The sequence below is a fragment of the Tupaia chinensis genome, unplaced genomic scaffold (genome assembly GCF_000334495.1).
Source record: "Tupaia chinensis unplaced genomic scaffold, TupChi_1.0 Scaffold000377_1, whole genome shotgun sequence".
Lineage (NCBI taxonomy): Eukaryota > Metazoa > Chordata > Mammalia > Scandentia > Tupaiidae > Tupaia > Tupaia belangeri.
In genome coordinates this window covers 221692-246905 of record NW_006159875.1, presented here as the reverse complement: position 1 = coordinate 246905, position 25214 = coordinate 221692, and the positions used below count along the sequence as shown (strand labels likewise).

The window sequence follows — 25214 nt, the reverse complement described above, 5'->3', positions numbered from 1 at the left end:
GGCCAGTTATTTTTGTGCCGGGTTTTTCAGAATCCCGCCCCTCTGGGCCTTCAGCCCTGCTGCCCTTTCAGAGTCTCCTTTGCCTTTCCTCCACTTCTTTCTGGAATGTTGTTCTTTTCCTACCGTCACACCCTGTTCCCTACGATGCCGCACCTGCACCTGAGCTGCTCGGTGGGGCTGGCGGGCAGCCCCAGCCCTACTCCTGCCACCTCTAGGTCTTGACCAGCCCAGTTTGCTGTGTCCCCGCGACTTCTGGAGCCCAGTCTCCAGGCCCCCTCCTCGCACACTGGCCACTTGCCTGCCTCTGCTCAGTGGGGATGTCAGAGGTCATCTGGCTCCATCATCTGGCCTCCGTCCTCTCTTCTTTTGACATCCTGCCCAGGGGAGCTTGCTTACTCTGGGTACTGCTGGCAGCCGTCAGCACTGATGGAGCCTTGCCGTCACAGACGCCACGTGAGCCCCACCTGTGAGCCCCTTGCTCAATGTCTGCCAAGGTCCCCTTCTGTGCACACGGGGCTGAGGGGCAACAGTCGCCCACAGCTCTGTTCGCACGATTGTGAAGCATCTCCGACTTTCTCTCCTCCCTCCCCGACTCCTGCAGTAGTCACTTGCTGAGGAACCAGCCTCTCACTACCAGCACCTCCGTGCCCTCTGGGCGAGCCCTTTTGCCCTCGGCAGGTGGCAGGTCTCCTCCTTTCTCCTTATGTCCTCATACACAGTTCCTTAAGGTCTCCGGTAAAAAGTCACCTGCCCAGAGAGGCCTTCAAGATCACTCTAGGACAAGACCACCTCGTCTGCACGCGTTTATTATCGCTCTTACCATGCAGCAGTTGATAACGTGTATACTGCGCACACACACACACACACACACACAGGGCTGAAAAATAGAAATTGCCTATTATGAAAAAATTCCATGGACTTAAATTTTTATTCACCAAATAGACTTATACTTCAATTACATTTATCAAAATACTTTTGAAAATCTTTCATATGTGTGCTTTTATGTGTTTGCATGTGCATACACATGTGTGTGTATGGTATACGTGTCTGATATATGTATATACATGTATGCATGTATAAATACCATTGTATATATACTTCGAGTGATTGTCCCTAAATTAGGCTTTTCCCTTCTCGTCAGCCTTGTTATTTTAGTAGTTCCAGCTATTCTCAGTTTGGTGCATTTATTTAACAAGGAGGAATCACATATGTAACTCACTAATAGGACCCTTTCATGTATGGATATGCATACACTTGGTGGGAGAGATGGGTGAATCAAAACTTCTCTTTAGTTTGTGTTTTACACCAGATCGTCTTTCTCAGATTACTCTGAACCATTGTGTATTTACTCAGAATTTGAAGTAGCATCTCTGTCCAAAAGGAGCTAGTAAGTGACCCTAGGGTTCCCAGAGGCCCACTTGGGGGAAGCAGGAAGCCTGTCCAGTACTTTGCAGCATCACACTGGAGTCACAAGGCCCCCAGAGGGGTAGCGTGTGGGTGTTCTGGTTCCTACCTCATCTCAACTCTTGGGAGACGGACCACAACTCAGCCATCTTGAGATCACTCCTATTTGGGTTTTTGCAGGTGCTAGGAGCTTGTGGAAACCTTGAAGAAGGGGTGATTATTTACTACAGGTGCCTCTGTAAAGCCGGCACGTGCATTCCTCATGTCGAGCAAAGCTAGTGTAGAGACTGGCCTCTCAAAACCTGTGCTGCTTTACATCCAGAGCAGTACAAAGGGCAGAGCCTGACACCTGAGTAGACGTGTTCCAGGCTGGAGGCTACGTGTTCATGATCTGGGTGACACGCTGCAGGGCAAAATTCTGCAGCCCCTGCTTGCTCCCAGGTGCTGGGCTGGTGCGAGTCCTCTTGGGACAGGACCGTGCTATGCAATGGGATGAGGGTTGTGCCACCATAGCAGCCCAGGAGCTGAGCAGGCCCCAGCGCAGCCCTGTGGGCAGACAGCACTGGGGGCAGGGATCTTTTCCTAACTCAGCTCACTAAGGCTGCTGCTTGGGAACGTGCAGAGCAGGAGCTCTTCTTCCTGCTGGAGGTTGTCATTCTGCTCATGGTCCTCTTCTCTTACCCGGGAAGATACAGAAACGTGCTGAGAGAGAGAGTATTGCCTTTCATCTGAAGGGCCAGACTTCGTTGCCAAGTAAAGGCAGAGGATAGATTTGCAACCAAGTGGAGAGCATTTTCTGGAATGGGTGTCTTGATGCAGTTCAGGACAGGAGGAGCAGCTTTATGCAGCCAGAGGCTTGCCCTGTGCAGAGCCAGTGTTGGTCTGTTCTGGCTAGGGCTCCCGGCTGGGACACCGGGGCACAGAAGGCTTCCCCAAGCAGCCTGGTCTAGAATCATGAGGAAATGTGCATGAAGGCTGATGTTGGAAAAGCTGCTTGTTTCTGGCTAAAGGGCCTTGAGGAAGGAACACCTACCTATCAGCGACAGGCAGGCTGTCTGTCCCCCTTGCTGCACCTCATGGCCACTAGGGTTCCAGCATTGCTGCTCTGAGGCAACAGGGGGAGATAGTAAGATGCCATCAGTCTTGTTCTTTTCTGCCTGACCAAAAACACCTGAAATGAGCAAGAGTTTAGAGACTGGGGCTGTAGTCCCAATGAGTAAAAGCCGTACCTGAGAAATGAGAAAATTTGGGAAATTTTGATGACATTTTGCGTTACTCTTTTTTTTTTTTTTGATAGATATATTTCTTTCTTTTCTATTTAATAATAGTTTAATTGGGATATAATTTACATGGCATAAAAGACACCGTTTTAAAGTGTACCATTTTTTCAGGGGACCAGCAGATGGCGTAGCAGTTACGTCACTGGATTCCCACATGGCCGACCATGGTTCGAGTCCTGGGCCCCGTGGCTTCAAAATCACGCCAGGCACGTGTGTGTGCATGCCTAAGACCCTGGGAGGAGAATGGAGGAGAAGAGATTGCGGCATGGCCATCTCCCCTAGGGGGTGATTTCTCACTTTCCCTCCCACTGTGTCTGTCTGTCTGTCTGTCTCTCTCTGAAGAGTTCATGTGCCCTATAGCAAAACCCTCTTTAAAAAAAGCGTACCATTCAGTATTTTTTTAAAGCATATTTATATTTTTACAAGATGCCCTATAGCAAAACCCTCTTTAAAAAAAGCATGCCATTCAGTATTTTTTAAAGCATATTTATATTTTTACAAGGTATCGCTGTCTAATTCCATAATATTTGTAGAACGTTCACTAGCACTCCCTCCTTATTCTTCTAGGGCTCCCACCTCTGGAAATCAGCAGTTTGCTTTCTGTTCCTAGATTTGTCCATTCTGGACATTTTCCACAAGCTGTCTGATATGGTGCATGACCTTCTGTGTCTGGCTCTTCTTCCTTAGCACAATATTTTAAAGATGCATCTGTGTTCTTGTTTGTTTTTTTTTTTTTTTTTTTAAATGGCGAAATCCATTATGTGCATAAACCATATATTGTTTTATGCATTGACCAGTTGACGGGCTTGTGTGTTGTGTCCACTTCCATGTCTGTTATCAGTAATGCTGTTAGGAACATAAATGTAGAGTGGGCATCCCTAATACCCAGGTCCAAAACCTGCAACCCTTTGAGCATAAACACGATGCTGCAATTGGAAAATTCCATGCCTGACCACATGTGACAGATTGCAGTCAAAATGCTGCAATACAAGCATAACATACAAACTTATCTTTGGGCTATACGTATAAGATGTGAATGAAACAGAAATGAATTTTGTGTTTTAGACTTGGGTTGTACCCCCAAGATGTCTCATTGTGTATATGTGAATACTTCAAAATCTGAAAAAAAATCTAAAACCCGAAAATTTTCTGACTCCAAATATGTTGGAAAAGGGATATTCATCCTATGTAGGATTTTTGGGTGGTTATATGATTTCACTTCTCGTGGGTGTATGTATGTATATATGTATATATACGTGTGTGTGTGTGGAATTGCCATGTCACATGGTAACTTGATGCATGACACTTTGAAGAACTGTCAACTATTTCTTACAGCATCCATGCCACTCTGCAATCCCACCGGTGTGGAAGGACTCAGAGTGTTTCTCCACCTCCTTGCCTACGATTGTTTTTATCTGTCTTTTTATTCTAGCCACAATATTATGTCTCCTTGTTGCTTTCATTTACATTTCTCTAACTGACTAATAGTGTTGAGCATCCTTTCATGTGCTTATTGGTCATTCGAATATCTTCAGAGAAATGGCTGTATAGATCCTTTGCCCATTTATTATTCGATTTGTCTTTCTTTTGTTCATTATTTAATACTCAGGATACAAGTCCCTTTTCAGATATATGATTCTTTAATATTTTTCTCATTCTTTGAGTTCGTTATTTTTACTTTTATTGTTGTATTTAAACTATTGCTTAATCTCAGATTACAAAGATTTACTTTTATGTTTTCTTCTAGTTAATAAGCTTAACTCTGAAACTCAGGTCTGTGATTCATTTGGAATTAATTTTTTGTGAAAGGTATAATATCTGTGTGTAGATTCATTTTTTTTCAATACCACTAGTTGAAAGAACTGTTATCATTTACCCATTGATGTGTTATGGCACTTTTTGTCAAAAGTCAATTAACCATTGAAGTATGGGTTTATTTCTGGATTAGCAATGCTAATCCATTAATTTATAATATATGTCTGTCCTTATGCCAGTATTACACTATCTTGATTAATATAGCTTTGTAATGAGCTTTGACATTGGGCAGTGAATTTCTTCTAACTTTATTTTGCTGTTCAAAGTTCTTCTGGATATTTGGGTAGGGGTCTCTTGAATTTCTATATGAAATTTAGGACTGACTTGTCAATTTTTGTAAAAATATGCAATTGGGCTTTTCATAGAGATTGCATTAAATTGATTAATCGATCTATTAATCTATTGATCAATCTGGGAAGCTATCTGAAAACTATTATATCTTTCAATCCATGAACATGGGATGTCTTTATTTATTGGAGAGATTTTTGCTATAGCGTGTGTGTGCTCACTAGAAAGAGAGAGACAGAGAGACAGAAAGTGAGAAATCACCCCTCAGGGGGGTTGGCCACAATGCAATCCCTTCTGCTCCATTCTCCTCTTGGGATCTTAGGCACGTATGCACACGTGCCCAATGTGAGTTTAAGCTACTGACTTGAACCGCAGTTGACTATATGGGAGTCCAACGACATAGCCATTACACCATTGGCTGGTTCTGGGATGTCTTTATTTTTAAATTTAATTCTTTAATTTCTTTTGATGATGTTTTGGTAGTTTTTAATATACAAGTCTCACATATCTTTTGTTAAATTTGTAAGTTATTTTTCATGTATGTACTTCATATTCTAAAGTGTGTCTCTTGTAGCAACAATAATTTTCATTTATTCTACCAATTTCTGTCCTTTGATTGGAGTGTTTAAACTATTTAATGTAATGACTGATAAAGTAGAATTTTTGTCTGCCATTTTGCTATTTGTTTCCTATGTTTCTTTGTCTTTTGAGTTCTTTTCTTCCTCCATTTTTCTATCTTTTGTGTTAAGTTGATAGTTTATTTTTATTTTTTTGTTTTTAATTTGCCAGAAAGTAGAAGCACTCGCCAGAGAAGAGACAGAGAGAGAGAGGGAAAGAAAGCAACCCCCATACCCCATGGGAAGTGATCATGCCACAAGCCCTTCTCCTCCATATTCAACATTGTGGGCATGTGTGCACACATGCCAGGTATATTTTTCAAGCAACTAGGTGTGACCCTAGAACCACACAGTCAGCCAAATGGGATCTGCTCCCTTAACCACCAGGCCAAGAGCTGGTTTTTAATTAGTTAGTTTCTATTAAACCACTATACTATTCTTTGTAGTTTTAATGATTTGCTTTTTGAGAGAGAGAGAGGAATTCCCAATATGCTACAGTCTCCCCCAGTCCCAGGCAGCCTGGATTGTGGTTACTGTGTGTACACCCATCATACTCAGGAGTCCTGAGACATGAGCCCAGAACCTTTGCATTGTGGGTCCAGTTGTGTTACCACTGTTCCACCACCTGGCCCCATTATACTTTTTAAATCCCATATCAATAAATGTTAGTTCACATTTTTGAAGGTTTTTCTTTCTTTTTTTTTTTTTTTTTTAGTACTTGATGAAGCCCATTGAAAAGAGGCTGAATGTAATTGGAAAAATAGGGGAACAGAATAGCGTTCTAGGAACAATCTGCTATCTGAGAATCTTCTGTGTTGATGGATTTATCTGTTAACTTCTTGATTGAACTTTTTTTTAAATAAATAATTCTAAAAAAATACTGATAGAGGATGTGTGTACTCACCAGAGAGAGAGACAAAGAGGGAGAAAGCACCCCTCCCCTGCCCTGGGGAATGCTCATGCCAGGATCTCTTCTCCATTTCTTCTCTGTTTTGGGATTTTGGCCACATACACCCATGCCTTATGAGTCTTTCAAGCTGCTGGGTTTGGGACTCAAATCCTAAGGTCAGCCATGTGTGACCCAAATGCCTTAATCACCAGGTCACAGAGCCAACCTGGACATTGATTGAGGCAGTAAATCTTGCTTTTACCTTCAGTACTATTACACTTGATTCATGTCTAATCTGATAAGATTTCTAATGATTATGTAATAGCCCTCCTGGCTGGGAGATAAAAGGAGGCTGGGAGATAGGAGGAGTCCAGTGAGCTCTTTCAGTCCTCCTCCATCCTGGCCTCTGACCTCCGTGACCTCCTCTTGTCTCACAGGCACCCAGAATCCTGGTGGGTGTACCTCTCCTGCCCCCAGACTGAGGGATACCTGAGACCAGAGACCTTCCCCGACGTCTCTACACGGTGCCTGGCGTGAGGAGAGAGCCTGCTGAATGCGCATAGCACAGCAGGGGCCGGACGTGGCTGGAAGGTAGCTCCCGTCCTCCCCCTGGACTTCACAGGTAACTTTGAATTGGGAACATGAAAGCTTGAAAACCTTCATTTTCCTCTTAATTTTAAACTTCATTTTTTTTTCTTTCATGAGAAAGACAGAGACAGAGTGAGAGACGGGCATCCCCCAACAGGTTTTCACATCACGATCCACCCGCAGGTTCAGAGCTGGCCCAGGTCACGGGCCCATACATGTGGCCAACCTGGGGGGTGAACTCAGGACCTTTCCCACGTGGGTCCTGTCGTGTTAGCACTGTGCCACACCTGACCCATTTGTCTGTCTCCGTGGAATCTCAGGCCACTGTTGGAAACATAGTAGCCTGCCTGGATGGATTTGTCTCGTAAGCTGCCTATGTGGGCAGTTCCCTAGTACGATTCCCCCAAGTGAATTTAAGGATAGTCCTCAACCCACCACATTAAGCTATTACAATAATTTATACTTTACCGAGACTTCCATGATTCCTCATTTACTGCTTATAACATTCTTGTGAGCTTGATACTGAAGTTGCATGTAGACAGGAACCAGCTTTTGGTCAGGGTGGTGGAGGCAGAGACTCACTGATTCATGAATTCACTGAGAACGCATGGATTGATCTCCTGTGTCGGGCCCGGCTCTGCTTCAACTCAAATCCCCGGGGGCCACAGCAGCCAAGCATGCTCTCAGGGGAGTCTGTCTCAGTGGGGTGCGAGGACAGGCACAGAAAGCAGCAGCACATAGCCGACAGCAGGAAGAGGAGATTCATGGTACATGCCAAGGCGCCAACGTGTGGGGAAAATAAAAACCTAGACCACATTTAGTGGGGCAGGGAAGGTGGAGTAGATTCGGATGGAGTAGTCAGAAAGTTCTCACTACAATTGTGACGTTGTAAAGTCTGTTTATTTATTTCTACCATGAGAGAGACAGGGTCAACAGGGCTCCCGTGCTGTGACCCGTTCTTCTCAGCCAAGCCCAGATCAGGGGCATGTGTGCCCACTGGGGGTGCTCAGGCAGGTCCTAGAACAGGAACCGGGACCCTCCCAGGTAAGTCCAACTGTACTGCCTCTGCACCAGCACCTGGTCCCCAGAGGTGACATTGAACATGAGTTCTAAGGAATTGCAGCAATCAGCCTCTCGGTATGTGACCAGATCACTGTGGTGAGAAGGAGCAGGGGGTGTGAAGGCCCTGAGGCCAGAGCCTTGGCACTTTGCAGGAGCTCTGGCAGAAGGAGGGAAGCTGGATGGGAGCCAGCACAGAGCCCAGTGCCAGGGCTGGGTCAGGAGGCAGGGACTGGCCTTCCTTTGGCTTTGCAGCTGTTGGGGAATTCCTGGTTTCATGATGAAAAGTTGGTAAAGGTTTTCTTTTTCTTCCTTCCTTCCTTCCTTCCTTCCTTCCTTCCTTCCTTCCTTCCTTTCTTTTTTAGTTCACCAGAGAGTTCATGTACTTACTAGCTGGAAAAAGACAGACTTTGGCTTTGCAGCTGTTGGGGAATTCCTGGTTTCATGATGAAAAGTTAGTAAAGGTTTTCTTTTTCTTCCTTCCTTCCTTCCTTCCTTCCTTCCTTCCTTTTTTAACTTACCAGAGAGTTCATGTACTTACTTGCTGGAGGAAGACAGAGAGAGAGAAAGTGAGAAAGCACCCCTTCTTCCCATTGGGGACAGTCATGCCACTATCCCCTCTCCTCCATCTCTCCCTGCTTTCGTGATTTTGGGCACACATACATTGTAATTCTCAAGCCTCTGGATCTGGAACTTCTGTTCGGCCATGTGGGATCCAGTTGCCTCAACCACCAGGCCACTGGCTGGCCCAGTGCAGGGTTTTAAGCAGAGGTCCTGCACTCCATTTCAATAAACTCTGCTGGCTCTATGTGAGAACAGACCACAGGGGTCGAGGACAGTGGTGGAATCCAGGGGACCATCTCGGAGGCCGTAGAAAAGCTCATTATCGTAACCCAGACAGGGACAAAGTGTTACTTCTGCTGCCAGCAGTGGAAGTGAGACGTGGCCACGTTCTGGAGATAGTTTGACCATCGAGCCCTTAAGATGTCCTGACGGGGTGGTCGTGAGTGTGAGAGAAGGGAAAAGCCTGATAGTGAGCAGGACTTCCGTGTCACTAGACACACTTGTCACCCACTGAGATGAAGGTCTCGTGCAGCAGAGACAGGAAGTTCAGTCTGGAATGTGGAGATTGAGAAGATTCATGCTACCCAGATGGAGGGCTAGTGTGCCCAGGCATCTGAAGAGAGGTCAGACGTGAGCACCAGTGAGTGCAGGGCAGAGATTATATGGCGGGCTCTGGGACAGCCAGCCTCGGGGTGCAAATGAGAATGAGGGAGTCTAGGAGACAGAGAGGGACAACCAGAGAGATGACGGGGAAGACTCTGAGTGTGGCATCTTAGAAGCCACCTGGTTATTTCAAAACAGAGGAGTAATGAGCTGATCCCGGTACCGGTGGGCCAGGTGAGAGGAGGACTTTTGAACCAGTGCCGTGTGGGTCATTGGTACTTGTGGCCACACAAGCTGAACAGAGGGAAAGATGGAGGGGGAGTTGCAGACAAGAGAGTCAACAATTGTTTCAAGAAGGCTTGCTCCCCAAGGGAGCATGATATGGGGTGGTGCCTGGAGGGGTCAGTCAGGTCAGGGGGAGTATTCTTTATTTGGGAGCATTAACAAGATATTACGAGGGTACATCAGAACTGTTATATGTATTATGAAAAAACTATGCATGGATTTCAAAACTGTTTTGCGTCAAAATAATGTTGTCCTTTAATTCTATTTTCCCAAGAGCTTTTTAAAGTCTCCTGATACAAAGAGTGCTGCAGGGAGTGATTCAGTAGGGAAGGAAACCTTGATGCAGGGCGGAGGTTCTTGGGAGGAGAGAGGTGGGCGGCACACCGGTGGAGCTGGGCAGGGCTGTAGGAGGTGCGCAGGTCATTATAGGTGGGAATGGACCCTGTGACAGGTACGTGGGTAGCGCCTGGAGGATGAGGAGGCTCCACAGTTCTCATCTTCTCTTTGAGGAATAGGAAACAAGGTCTCCATGGTGACTCTGACTTATAAATGCCAGTGCCTGGAGGAGGAGGGATTGTTAATTTGCAGGGACCAGGGAGGCAGCAAGACGTCCTCTGGAGAGAGGAGGTGTAGGAGGGGGCTCCTGGTAGCAGAAGAGACCACTGGAAGCTCAGGCACTCAGGGGACGTGTGTTCCTCTGGATAGTCCCTCTGGGGACTTGATGCACGCGGTTAGTCACAGACTGAATGAGGGTCCAGGGGAGGAGGGACCAGCATGGACGGCTTGCTCAGGATAGGGACAGTACCAATCCCAGTGGAGACCAAGACATGACAAGAGGAGAGAGGACCTCAGGGTGGATGACTGGTGATGCAGGAGCGCCTTTATGCTGGGGTACTTGGGCACTGAGGACAGTGAACAAGGGGGCATGAACTGGGGGTCAGGGACCTCTGCAAGGGTCCTCCCCCAGCCCCAACTGTGGACACCAACTCCGTAAACTGAATTTCCATTGGAGCTGCCAGGATGTGCTGCCCACACGTCACCCATGTCACCCACGTGCTCCTTTGCAGATTCTCCGGGCAGGAATGTGATCATGTGCAGGTTGACCCTGGGAGCTGCCCTCCCACTCTCTTTCTTTCCTTGGAAAATGAGGGCATGATGGCCTTTCATTTACTTTCTTTTAAAACCTTACCTTCCACGTGTTAGGGTAGTTCATCTTTCTGTGCAGTGCACCCGCTGGTCTGGAGAGGTGTAGACTCTACTCAGGTCTCAGACGTACCCTCCTCGGGTCCGAGGGAAAACACAGAAGCACCAGGACAGAAGGCAGGCAAGGCCTCCTGGAATTTTGCTTTCTTTCTCGCATCTGCCTGTCCCGCCGCCCCCACACACTCTGGGACTCTGTCTCAGACAAGTTCCAAAAACTGCGAAATGGCTTCATAGTCACAAAAGAATCATGTTGAAGGGGCCAAAATGCCAGAAAATGACATTCCAACATGAACAAAGCTGTTTGTTTTTACATGCTAGGATTTGTAAAGCTAGACGGTTTTCATGGCCGGGAGTCTTGTTATTTCTGCAGTGGAAGTAGCCAACCTAAAGGATCACTTTCTGCTCTGCATTGTCTTATTTTTGCAAATAGACAATATCATTGATTAAAAACTTGAACTCTTTGGTTAAGAAACTGGACCTTGGCCATCCTTCAGCCTGGGGAGTAGCCAGCCCTGGGCCAGCTGCAGCTGCTGACCCTGTGTAAGCAGCTGGCCTGCTCCTGGCTAGTCGGCTTGTAGAGCAAAGGTCGTTTTGAGAGAGGAACCAGAGGGAAAATGTCAGTCCCTGCTCTGGGTCTCTAGGGCTGAGAGCTGCTGATGTGGAGAAACGAGCAGTATTTTTAGAAATGGAAACAGAGGTGCTGTCCTGAGGTGCAGTGGCTGGTGGTATTGTTAAAATAAATCATGGCGACCACATTTTCCACTTTTAGCTCAGTTCCAACTTCTATTTTTTTTGGGGGGGGTAGGGTTTTTGGCTTATTTTTGGTTTTTGAGCACTTCCGGCTGTTCTATGCATGCACTGGGCCCCGTCCTCTGTCTTCCTGGTGCTCATACTCACGAGATCAGAGGGGTCTGGTGAACTGCTGGGAAAAGGGGGAGGTACCTGCTCCCTCTGAGAGTATCAAGTTCTCTAGAAAGATTGGGCAGGGGACACTTAGTGAGCTTCCAGTATATGCAGGATCACATGCTTGGGCCCACAAGGGGAAGGAAGGAGATACGGGCAGACTTAAGATTTTAAAATATGACCATCTGTGAACAATGTTATCATCTGAGGATGCAGACTCCAGTTCCCAAGACCTGAACACAGAAACGGATGCTGAGTACTAGAAGTCTTCTCATAATCAAGCTTTTTTTTTGGAGTTTCTTTTCTATATTGAGTGAGAGAGAGGAGTACCCTTGGTGGGGTCTTACCATGCTAGCCCCTCTTCCCCCAGCCCTCCAGCCAGCCAGGATCTTAGGTCTCATGCTCAGGGTATTTCAGGTTGGCTGGAGTCCAAGCCTGTGGTCGGCCACGTGGCTTCCATCACCGTAGTTCCATCTACTATGGCCTAAACCACCACAGCTGTGCCGACGTTTCTGGGCCTGCTGGGTGGGGGGCAGGATGGCGACCCTGGACTACGGTGCTGCCTGGGGACACAGACACACCTGAGGGGCTAAAATCTACCTGGAGCAGGGGAGAACCATGGATGTCTATAGACCAAAAACAAAAGTGGGCGGTTTAGTGACACTGCTGTGCCAGGACGAGGAGATGGAAGGCTGGGAGGAGGCTCAGGAGGACTAGCTGGGTTCTGTGGCCTCAAAGGTGGGTGGATTTTCTCCCCTGGTATTAAAAGTACAGTTTTTTTGTTTTTTTTTTTTTGTTTGTTTGTTTGATTATTCCGGGAAGTCAAATAGCAGAGCTTCATAGTCACACGCTTATGTATTTCCCAAAGAAATCTCATGCTTGCCCTCATACCGACAGCCTTACCGATACCTCTCCCTTGAGCTGCGTTAATATAGCTTTATTAAATATGAGTGAGAAAGTCACGTTGCCCTTAGACTTGGTTATACTGGGTCATCGGAAAAGTCATGACATCATTTTTCTGGTTTTCTATGCAAAAATGCCTCATGACTTTTCCGATGACCCATAAAATGGATAGCGTAGTTCAGTGACTCCAACCTTATTTTAATTCTGACTACTGATTTTAACGATCTATTTTACAAGTCATGTTCCATAATTTCTCAGTTTTCAGAAGTATTTCTCTCTCTCTCTCTCTCTCTCTCTCTCTCACACACACACACACACACACACACAAAATGTAGATTACTATACAATAAATAGGAAAACATTATTTGAATTTAAAAGTAAGGTGAAACTTACGATAGGACATAGATCTGATTGGTTTGACAACGGGAATCTCCTTTGGCTTATGGAAATGAGCTAAATATTTACAAACAAGTGATTGGAGCATCTGTTATGGTAAAATCATGTATTGAGATTTTTTATTTTTTAAGAGCCAGAGGGTGGCATGGTGGTTAAGGTGCTGGATTCCCATATGGCCGACTGCTATTTGAGTCCTGGACCCCATGGCTTGAAAATTTTTGTCTTGACTGTTATGCATGGTAATCATGCTGGAAAAAGAAATGTAGTACACTGTAAATATACATGTGATTAAATGCAATATTAAAATGCAAATTAATTAATTAATTAATTAATTAAAATCACCCTGTGTGTGTGTGCTTGTGTGTTCAAAATCCCAGGAGGACAATGGAGGAGACAGGATTGTGGTGTGGCCATTCTCTTGAGAGTGATTTCTCACTTTCCTTCTCTCTGCCTTTCTCTGTCTCTCTGGTGAGCATACACACCCTATGGCAAAAATTTTAAAGAAAAAGAGATTTTTTTTTAAATCTGTATTTTGGGTTAAATAAGGTGCCTCTAAGAGAAAAAGTAATGGGTACAATTGGGTTATTTATAAAGTCTTAGTGTAGTCTTTTCATACAGTTCCCAGAAATTGGGACCTGAATCACTAATGTCTTGGTGGTACATTCTTGTGATGCTTTGGTGGTTTTCAAAGACTTTTCTTTTTTTTTTGTAGGGAGGTCTGTTGAAGTCAGCTGATCACTACAATTTGTTTTTATTTTCATGTGATTTGGGGTTTATGTTTAGAAGTATTTCAAATAATTGAGTTTCATTTTCATAATACTGGGTTATTGGAAAGTCATGACACACTTTTGCACAGAAAAATATTTTATGACTGTTTTGATGACCCGATACATCATCTGTTGTCTGTGTTTTTATGTGAACAAGGTATAATAAAGTTATAACTATGAAAATTGGACCAAAATTATTTATGGATATATAAACTTCAGGAGAAAGAAATCCAAATTGCTTAATTTTTCATAGAAACTTATTCTTTAGACCTAAGAAGTACGCATCAGTTTTGTCATATTCATGATGTTTTCAGTCAGCCATGTAATATAACCATGATAATCATGGTAATTTCTTAATATAATACTTGACACCTTATGATAACGAGCCATTTTAAAAATAGATAGAATATTTATTTTCTAAATTAACAAAACACTTCTATACTAAGATACAGGCAAATCATAGATGATATTACCTGAAGTTAAAATTACATCAGGAGAATAAGAGTGATAATGTTGTTTCAGAGAGGTAAAGAGATGTTAGAAAATTTCCTTCAGAGAAAAAAAAAATTTGTTAATGTGTATTTAACAAATAAGTGATATGCAAAACCAGAATGTTTTCAACTCTTATTACTGAGTTTTACGAAGACTGTATTTCCAGTATGCAGAAGTTACATGTTTTTCAGCTATTTGAAGTTCTTATAATATTTTTTTGCCAGCAACTGAGGAATGTACAAAAAGCCTGTGTAATTAAAAATAAATTCTTTTTAGGCTGTGTTCAAGCCAAAACTGACAAAAAAGGAAAGTCTCTGCTCGAGGACACACGCAGAGGGGAGGAGAGGTCTGTGGGGGAGGGCCGTTGAAGGGTAGGGAGAGTCGGGGTAAGGCCCAGCTCTGCCCACCTGCCTGTGACCCAGGGCAGCCCCTGCCTCTTTGCCTGCACCTCTTCACTGTAACGTAGTGGATGGAGGTGATCAGGGGATGGGACGTCAGGAGGCTGGGGACGAATTTCAGAAGGTGTGGACAGCACCTCTGTTTGTCACTCAGATATTGGTTACACAAAGGAAATGAATAATTGTCTGAAGTTGCATCTGGGGCCTGAAAAGAAGAGGAGAGGCGTGGCTGGTGTGCTCTGACACCGTGGGACCCACAGATGATGCTCAGGAGGTGCTGAGGACCCCTAGGGCTCACAGCTGCGAGGAGGCCCCAGTGTGTTGATGGTTGTCCATGTCAGTTCTCTTAGGGGGATAATTCTGATGAAAATGCAGGGCTGTGGGAATCTGGGGGCTCTACCTCTGTGTTCCCTCACAGCCCAGAGATAAAGGGCAGCCTTAGAGGAGTCCAATTTTATTCCCAGGTTCCTAGAACCATGTATGTTTGAGCCCAGTCTGAAAGATGTGGGAGACTCAGATGTCAAACCGCAAATGGCTGCTGCTGACATCAGCAGAGCTGCTTTGACGTCGACGCGTGAACCGCCATCTGTAGACTCTACTGCATCCTCCACAGCGCCCTGTGAGTGGCAGTGCCTCCCGCCATCCAGGTGGGGACACTGAGACTGAAAGAGACACGCCCAGATTGATGTACCTGGTCATAGATGCGGGGGACAAGCCAGGATGCCCACCTTCTGGCTCTTGGGCTGCCTTTCTGCTGTAGAAATGCTTTGGAGGATTCTTAGCACCAGGAAGCCAGGGAGGGCTGGGGAATCCGGGAAAATGTCGTGGTCAGCGGGGAAGCAATTTACTATTGCAAGACCCTCCAGGACCCAGATGAATGTGGCCTGGTGAGTGTGGAGTGGGATTATTTCTGGGTGTTGGTGTTTGGAAGAGCCTGTGTTTCTAATAAGATCTCAAGTCCCAGCAGTAACTGCCCAGTTGTGGGAGGGGAAACACTGAAATCCGATTAGTACTCTGCAGAGTTTGGAGCCTTACTGTGAAGTCTATTAGTAACAAGTCCGTGAGAGGAAAGGAACCAGTGGGCCTTGGGCGTCATCCCTGGAAATGCAGGCCATGCACAGTGACCACACAGGGCTTTGCAATTCTGTCCTGGATCCTCTGTGACCAGTGCCATTGGAACATGCTGCACACTCAAGTCAGCCTCAGTGACTCTGCTCTTACACCTACACTTCCCAGAAAGAAAATCAAATGAAGTGCGAGTTTTTGAAGAGTCAGAAGGAAGAGCCTGCTATGATCAATTGTTATTTGTAGTGTAAGTGAAGTAAATGTGAGGACTAGCCAGAAACAGGCGTTGAACATAAGTTGTTCTAAGATGGTGGAGAATTTACATTTCAGAAATTTCAGAATTTTTGAAGAGGGGGTTAACCTGGGGAAGGTGTTTTGCAGGTGTTTTGTTTCTTTGTTTGTTTGTTTGTTTTTAAGGAATTTAAGAAACCCAGTACAATTGAGAGTAAGTTGCAAGTACATGGTTTGAGGAAGGTACTTACGTAAAGTAGGAGTTGAGGGGTGCCCTCTGTGTTAAAAGTCTCATGAAAGCCATAGGCTTAGAGAACTAGCACTGCAGGCAGGGCTGGGCTCCTTCTTTCTCTTCTTTTTGTTTTTGTTGTAGGACATGTGCGCTAACCAAAGATAGAGGGAAAGTGAGAAATAACCCCCAGAAAGAATGGTTATGTTGCAGTCCCTTCTTCATTCTTTTCTTGAGATTTTGCGCATGAACACACACACACCCAGAGTAACTTTCAAGCCTCTGAGTCCATTATTTGAACTGCAGGGTCGGCCATGTAGAATTCAGCACCTCAACCACCGAGCCACCTGCTGGCCCTGGCAGGCCTTCTCTAATTCACAGCTGTGTCTCTGGCCAAGAAAGGGATGCGTGACATTGTCCAGGACTTACGTCCCAGAGGCCTGGGCTCAGCCTGACCATCCGTGTTTATTTTCAATTTATTGATGAGAATCAACATCGGGTTTTCTGAATCCATTTAGGTTCTGTCTTGGCTCTTAATCATAACCTTTGTATTTGAGTTCCAAAAGTTTACCAATTAATTACCTAAAGTTGCTTTTTAAAGTAAGTTCATACACATCGCCATTAAAATAAAGCCACAGATAAGTAATTTGGCAAAAAGTTAAATTCTCCATCTTTTTCCTCCTCCTCCTCAGAGTCAAGTACCATTATTATATTTTTTTTATTTTTTTGATTGATCGATCTTGAAAAATTTAGGACACAAAACATTCCCACTTTTTAAGCTAAACCAGGGTATTTACTCCTGTTGTAGTTAGTGCTTTTAAAGAACTCTGTTCAGTAGGATGTGTCACACAGAATACTTCAGATATGTAAGTTAGGAAACGTAATTACTGAATACCTGTGAGTCTGTCTTCTAAACACGAGCGTCATCAGTAATGTTACATCCGTGGGAAGTTTCTCTTTTGCTGCCCCAGTGTCCTTTCCCCGAACCACCCACCGATCCTCCTTTGCTGTTTGAGGCAATGTGTATTGCTAAGCTGCGTGCCCTTTCACTTATTAGTAAGAACATATCTCTGAGTCGACTTGTTCACTGAGTGTTCTGTTTCTGAGTTTTAAGCTCACCGTTGGGCTGTATTTATGCATGCCATCAGTATATAATGTTCGATAATGTTCACATAAGCACCATTCTTGCATTCTCCTGTCAGCAGATATTTGGGTTACTTTCGGATCTTCATTGTCACAAAGCATGCTATTAATATCCTTGTCCGCACTCCTGGTACCATGTGCAGTTTTCCCCCGATCGTGTACTTAGGAAGAGCATCTGGACCTGAAGAAAAGTAACAGTCACGTTTCCAGGAAATGCCACAGTGATTTCCAAAGTGTGCTGAAATTGATTCTCATTGTTATCCACAGCGAGTACAAGTTTCCTTTAAAACATAAGCCTTTCTTATCTTAGCACTTAACCTTATCAGTCATCCTAATTTTTGCCAAATTAATAATAAAGGGAGGGGAAGGTACCAGTGGTGGTGAGCTTCTTTCCATCTGCTAATCACCATTTCTTTCCTCTGCTGTAAAACGGCTCTCCCTACCTTTGGTCTAGTTTTTCATTGGATTGAGTCTTTTCTCATCCATAGTAAAACATTCTTCCTCTATGTTGAAGACTGTTGTTAGTTTCACGTGTAGAAAATATTACGTCCCAGTTTGTGCCGTGCATTTTCATTTTCTGTAAGGGGTCTTTTCAATGACTGCAAATTCGTTTTTTTAATTTTTTTAAGGCTTTTGTCACAGGGTATATATGCTCTCCAGAGAGAGAGAGACAGTGAGAGGGGAAGTGAGAAATCATCTCCTGAGGGACAGCCATGCGAGACTTTGGGCACACATGCACACACGCCTAGTGTGATTTTCAAGCCTCCAGGTCTGGGACTCAAACTGTGGTCGGTCTGTGGGAGTCCAGTGCCTTAACCACCATGCCACCTGCAGACCTCGATAACTGCAGATTCTTGATTTTAATATATGGAATATATCAACCTTGTTCATTCATAGTTAGGGCCTTTCACTTAAAACTGTGTTCCATATGGTGAGGTCATAACATGCTCCCTTACATTATCTTTTAATAATGTTTAAATTATTTGGGAATTTCTATGTGTAACATAGGAATTAATAATGATTTCTAGCCATTGAATAGTTATTTTCTCTGTTAATCTGAATTATAAACTCTTATGTGCCCGATTTCCATATATTGATGGCCTTTTTTCCTTTTTTTTTTTTTTTTTTTTAAATATCCCAGAGCACATGTACTGTTGGGAGAGAAGGAGAGGGAGAAAGCACTCCTCTAACGGGGTACGGTCACACTGCAACCCCTTCTCCTCCATTGCGTCATCCTGCTGGGGGTTGGGGGCATGTGTATAGATGAGCCTAGCATGTCTTTTAAATTGCCAGGGCTGGTATTTGAACTGTATAGTAGGATCCCATGTGGGATCTGGTTCCCTTAACCGGTAGACCATGGGGTTGGCCAGATGCCTTCGCTTTTATATCTTCTCTTTTCATCTGTTGGTTGATTTGCCCACATCCAGGTCCATGTAACATGCTCTTAATTACTACGGCTCTCTACTAAGTCTTAATATTTGGTTTTCCTACCTTTTCTTTCTCATTTCAGGCATGTTTGGCTGTACTTTGGGCCTTTGCCCTTCTATAGGAGTTTTACAGTTTATAAAACTAACAGCAGCTGCCTCAGAAGCAGAAACAACAGCAAACCCCTCTTGGAAATTTACTTGGATTGCATTAAATCTATAGCTCGATTTAGGGAAAAATGACATGTTTTTTAGGATACTGAGTCTTGTCATCCATGAGCACTGTATCACTATCTCTGTATTTGTCTTCTTATATATTTTTTCTGTTAAAGCTTTAAATTTTGAGTCTGCTCTTACTCATTTTTGTAGAATTTGATCCTAGCTTCCTTACCTTTTTGTGGCCTTTAGAAAATGATATCTTTGCTGGAATGAGAATTGTAATTGACTTTTGTATATTACTCTTGCATCCAGTCACTTTACTAAACCTTTAGTATTACTAATATTTTACCCATAGACCAATTCATATATTTGTGATTAATAAAAACATTGTTTATTTTTAGTTCTCATCATTTCTATTTCATTTTCTTGTTTTCCTGTCTGAGTTAGGGCCTATAACACAGTGCTGAACTGAAGCATTGGAAGATAGCCATCCCTTATGCCTGATTTTTATAAGCAGTATTCTGATTTAATTAAGATGCTATTTACTGTCACTTTTTCCCAAATGTCTTTTTTTAGGCTAAGAGAATTCCCTTATAGTTATGCTTTCAGAGTTGTGTTTTTATGTTTTAGTCATATATGCATTTTGAATTTTATCAAAGGCTTTTGCTGTGTGTGTTAAGATGACCATGTGTTTCCCACTATTTTTATGCTATATTACATTTATAGCCTGTTCTAATGTTAAACTCTTATATTTCCAGGATAAATCTTACTTGTTTGACTTTATCTCCCCTCTTTAAAAATACACATCTGGATTCTATTTGCTTTTATTTTGTTTTACATTTTTGCTGCTTTACTCATGAGTGAGGTTGGCCTATATTTTTTCCTTCTTTAACTGCTTTCATCTGATTTAACAAGGAGGCTTCCTTTTTCTGTTTTCTGTTCCCTGGGAATTTTTGTGTTTGATTTGAATGAGCTGCGTTTGAAATTTTGATAGTACTCAACTGAAATGAGACTAGTTATTTCATCAGGAAGATTTCTAGGTATTCATTTTTCCATTTTACAAATTTATAAAGTAATTTGGTTTGTTTTAAGTTAGTTTTTTAGTTATGTTTTTCTATGCATATATTCATAGTAATCTAATATTCAAGTTAATTGGCATGAAATTATTCATATAATTTTAAATATTTTGCATTTTTATTATAAATATAATTTGGGCCAGGTATACCTTTTCTTCTTTAATCAACCTGCCAGCAATGTATGCTTTATTATTATCTTTCTTTCTTTTTGTTTTTGGAGGGGTTTTTGCTATAGGGCACACAAACTCTCCAGAAAGGCAGAGACATAGAGACAGAAAGCGAGACATCACCCCTCAGGGGGAATGGCCACGCTGCAATCCCTTCTCCTCCATTCTCTTCTTGGGATCTTGGGCACGCATGCACATGTGCCCAGTGTGAGTTCTAAGCCACCGGGTCCGGGACTTGAACCGCAGTCAACTGCATGGGAGTCCAGCCACATAGCCATTTCGCCATCTGCTGGTCCCAATGCTCTATTATTTTCAAAGAATAATACTTTGACTTTGTTGTCTTGATCTGTTGTAACTTTGTGTTTTATTTATTTTTGCGTTTATCTGTATTTGGTCTTTGATTTTTTTTTTTTTTTTTTTTTGCTGTTATTCTGTAGTTGCTTCTTAAGCTGGACTAGCTCAATAATTTGTAAACTTCTTCTTAATTAATATATTTATTTAAGATGATAAATTTCTTTCATAATACTGCTTTAATGGCATGTCATAGGTCCTGCTAAACAGTATTCTCATTGTGATTAGTCTATGTAGTTTTACTTTTCTGTATTTTCTTCTGCAACCTGTAAGTAATTGATAAAAATTTCAAACATGGGGAATTTTTTCATTATCAATAGCTATCTTAATTATATTGAGGTCAGAATACATGGTCCATATGATACCAGTCCTCTGCAGTTTGGCTGAGCTGTTGTTTATGTCGCAGTGGGATGTCAGTGTGTATAAATGCCCCATGTACTTTTGAGAAGACCACGGGCTCTCAGGCTATTGGCTATGGGTCTCACAAGTGTCTGTTAAATTGAGGATGTCTAGAGTGCTGTTCTTATCTTTATATTCTTAGCATGTTTGCATGTTTGCTACATGAAGTGAATTTCCCCACTGTGATGATATATTTGCCATTTTATTCAGTATTTTTTTTTCATTTATTCATTTGATGTTAGCATCATGTGTGTATGTTTTGCAGGGACACCCCCCCACACACACAATCTGCCAACTGGCCCTCCCCGTCAGCCTCACCCTGTCTGCCTCTGACTTCTTTGGGGTTCTCCCAGACTGGAAAAGCTGTGCAGTGTCTGGCAACGGAGATGTGGTTCTAAAGACCCCACTCCTCCCTCCAGGTCCCGCTGGCCCTCCGCTGGTCTCAGTGCTGCTGACAGGGGCCGGTTCTCTCGAGCAGACAGTCCCCACTCCTCCCTCTCAGGTCCTGCTAGCCCTCCACCGGTCTCAGTGCTGCTGATGGGGGCCGGTTCTCTCGAGCAGACAGTCCCCACTCCTCCCTCCAGGTCCCGCTGGCCCTCCGCTGGTCTCAGTGCTGCTGACGGGGGGCCCGTTCTCTCGAGCAGACAGTCCCCACTCTTCCCTCCAGGTCCCGCTGGCCCTCCGCTGGTCTCAGTGCTGCTGACGGGGGCCGGTTCTCCCGAGCAGGCAGACCACAGCTATTTTCTGCGCTGTAAGTTTCCAAAGCTGCTTCCCCTCCACCTCTCCAACCACACACTGGAACAAGAAGCCCGTTTGCAGCTATAATCGGCATACTTAAATGCTAGTTAAAGTCAGAGTGAGCACACAATCCGTACAGCGCCTGACCCGAAAGAAGTTATAAAAATATTACTGCAAGCCCTCTGGGGCCTTTAAAAATAAGGTGATCCCTCCTGACTGTTTTAACGCTTATTGAGGGTTCCAAAATAGCCCAGATTACATGTTATGGGGTTGTCTGATTCATAGAGGACAGTGTCCGACACCGAGGAGCCCTGGCTGCCGATGGCAGAGTCCGTCCTTGTTTCTGGGTATTTTTCCTGAGATGAGAAGCGCAGTAATGGCATTTCTTTTCCTATAAGTCCTGAGGATGGGTACCTTCCTCCGTGTCCTCAGTATCTAGTGCACGGTTCATACCCGAAATTTATGAAGTAGCCAAAAGAGAGTTGGAGACGCCGAGCGGGAGCAGCGCCAGCTCCTGCCTCGGGCTCCTCTAGGTCCCGCTGGAGCTCTCGCCACCCCTTGCCATGGCCACCACAGGGCATCCCCCGTCAGCCCTGTGACTCGGACTGCTGCCGTCAACCCAATTTGCAGACGGCAATACGTGGGCTTCCAGGGGCTGCAGGGTGGCCCAGGATCATGGATTCAGTCTGCAGTTGGGTCCTCAGTCTGCATCTCCAATCCTACACTGGGGTTCTCCCTGTTTCACAGCTGACTTCAGGGCTGTCCTTGAAGATGCTCTGGCAATCTAGTGGCATCCTGGGGTGTCGCTTGGCACCCACGTGAGAGTAACCCGGTGTTATTCCAGAAAGCTCGGTGGTGTGTGCTGCACTCCTTCTCGTGTGATCCGAGCCCCTTTCAGCACATACACATGCTACAAGTACGTGGGCACTTTCAGATGAACACCTCCCTGCACACAGGCCTAACTGGTTTCTTTGCCTCTGATACAGCAGAGAACAGTTCCCAAATAACAAGATGTTCAGTGTTTTTTAGAGGTTTTTGCCTTAGGCCACATGTGCTCCTCTGGGAGAGAGACCGAGACAGTGAGAAGGAAACTGAGAAGTCACCCCTCCAGGTGATGGTCTTGCTGCAATCCCTTCTCCATCATTCTCCTCCCTGGGTCTTGGGCATATGAACCCTGTGTGAGTTTCAAGTTACCGGGTCCGGGACTGGAACCGCAGTTGGCCACGTGGGAGTCCAGTGATGTAACCGCTACACCGTCTGCTGGACCCAAACTATTAATTTCCTTTTTTTTTTTCTTTTGATCCGTTTTTTTGTATGATGATAGCATGCATGGAAATGTGTGAGAGGGAGAGAGACAGAGACCCCTGCACAGGGCACGATTATGCCCCCACCCTTCCACCCAGTCCTCCAGCTCACCAGGATTCGGCGTTCTTGTATACCTCCCCGACCAACAGGGATTTGGACACCGTCAGCATGTGGCTTCTGGCTCCAGGATCCTAGAGGCCATTGACTGCACGGAGATTCTGAGCCCTGAAATGATAAGCTCTGACACTTGGCTGAAGTGCTATCCGTGGTCCCCAGGGCCTCAAGGACCAAGTTCAAGTCTTTCTGAACCCATGAAGCAGCTCTAGCCAGGCTACAGGGGCCTGTGCTCCCCACCCCCTAGGACTCCCATCGGGGAGGGCAGGGAAGGAGAGAGCACCAACAGCCCTTCTGGGGGGTCTCTTGTCAGGCACTTCCTCTTTGAGATCAAGTGTCTGCAGGAGGCGGATCCTGAGAGCCAGGCTGGCTGAGAGATCCCTCTCTGTCCTCAGAGCTTGCCTCTGTTGAGACCCGCACCTTCCGCCCTGGACTCGGAGGCTTCTAGCTGCCAGCAGGCCTGAGCTCGGCCCAGAAGGCGTGCGCCCAGGGTTGAGGGGGCTCACGGCCTGGAAGGCGCTCACTGCACACTTGTCAAGTGAAGGAATTCACTTCACGACATTCCCTTCTGACGTCCTTTATTGGTCTGAGCGAAGCGTGGCTGTGGCAGATGTCAGATGGGGTCCCTCAGGGAAACTGCGCTCCCGGTGTTCACTGTGGCCTTGGGGTCCTGAGCACAGCCTCTCTGCACAGAGAGCCCTGTGGGGTTGGCAGGCACGGCACCCGTGGCCCCTCCCTGGACCCTCCTCCCGGCAGCTCCGTGTGCTCCTGCGCAGAGCCACCTTCACCGTGTCTACAGGACCGAAGGACCCTGTCGCCTCGCCAGTACTTGGATCCTCAGCCTTCTGGCTCTGGGCCTCTTCCAAGATCTGAGAGAACCCTTAAGGTTGTTCGGAGAGGTACCTGTTCGCAGATCTTGTGTTATGGAAAAAAAAGAAACGTCTTAATTTTCTCCCCTTTGCAGTCTCAGGACTGCATGTGCCTTAGGGGTGCTCCAGGCATCACCGAGTCCCCCTCGCACCCGCAGTCGCCCTCTGTCTGCTTTGTGCAGCTCGTACCAGGTTCCGTGCTTGCCCTCCTGCTCCGGAGGCCACCCCCTCTGGATGTGCCCAGTCAGGCAGTGACGGTGGCCGTGGGGAGTAGGATGAAAGTCCGGGGAGCACGCGGACTGCTGGAGGAAGGGGCAGATGGGAACGCACAGCCGTCTGCAGAAGGGCTGTCATGGGCGGCCTCTGTGGGCACCAGGCTGCGGTCTGTTCCTGGAAGGCGGAAGCGATCACCATGATCACGACCAGCTTGGCCTTGTGGTCCCTGCTGCAGGCCACCACTCAGGGCTCTGCACCCTCAGAAAGGCAGTGAAGGCACAGGAAGCAAAACGGAAGGGTGTAAAGACATAAGCCAGCTAACTGCTGTGACAGACGACAAACAGGGACGAGCCTCCTGCTCTCCCTCCCTCTGGGTTACGAACCAGTGTGGCAGAAGCCAAGGATCCTGTGTTTTACGTAGAGTTTGTGAAAAATACAGTTCCGACACCAAAGGCTTGGTAACCTCTGACCTCAGCACATACCCTGAGGAGAGGCCCGTGGCCCACCTGGGATGCTCCTGGTGGAGCCTGGCTCCTCAGAACTCTTGAGTGTCAGGCTGTGACCCCCATCTAAGCCTATGTGCCAACCCCCTTCCTGAGTCAGTGGTCAGTTTGTGGGACTTCAATGTGGCTTTTTCATCCCAAGTGAAGCTTCTGTGTCCGCTCTTCTAGGGACACCTATGTGACCCTAACTGATGTCCCAAAGGGTCCCTGCTGGCCACTCCCTCCCAGCCGCTCCCATGGATTTTGAGGAGGCCTGGCCTGTGTGCATGCTGATGCGGACAGTCTCCTCCCCCATTGGCTTGGACCGCCGGGGTTTAGAGCGCCATGTCCTCGTGGCCATCAGGGAAGGTGGCCTGAATACAGAACACAAACCCACATGCCAGGGTGTCATCAAAGTACTTCAGATCCTGCAGGAGGAGCCTCAGCAACTAAGGTGGGCCCAGTGCCCTTAACTCGTTTTGTTTCGTTTTGCTTTGTTTTTTTAAAAAACCCTAAGTTGGTTATCGTGCATGGCTGAGCCAGACAGAGGGAAGATTTGGAGGCCCTCGCCTGCTGCCCTGAGTCTCATGCAGCCCCATCTGCCTTCCCAGCCCTGCACCTGCCTATGGTCACTGACGGGGCGGAGGCCTGCCCACGTACACCGGTGTGTAGGAACAGGAGGGCCACAGGACAGGACTGCCCCTCAATCTTCCACGGCTTCACTGTGAACATGTTAGAGGCTTCGGGTGCATTTTTTTTTTTTTTTTTAGGAAAAGTTTTAAACCCCTTTTA

General features: G+C 45.6%; 1 protein-coding gene across 5 annotated transcripts in view; it reads left to right on the top strand.

Annotated features, from left to right (window-relative positions):
- The window catches only part of RNF144A (ring finger protein 144A), a 139203-nt gene that overhangs the window by 28822 nt on the left and 85167 nt on the right, over positions 1-25214 (top strand). For 4 of the 5 annotated variants that reach the window (XM_027773803.1, XM_006153462.3, XM_027773802.1 and 1 more), the window contains exon 2: positions 6731-6915. The exons of the other annotated variant lie outside the window; for it this stretch is intronic. The gene's annotated coding sequence lies outside the window, so the exon portion shown is untranslated. The remainder of the gene's footprint in view (positions 1-6730; positions 6916-25214) is intronic. 5 annotated transcript variants of the gene reach the window in all.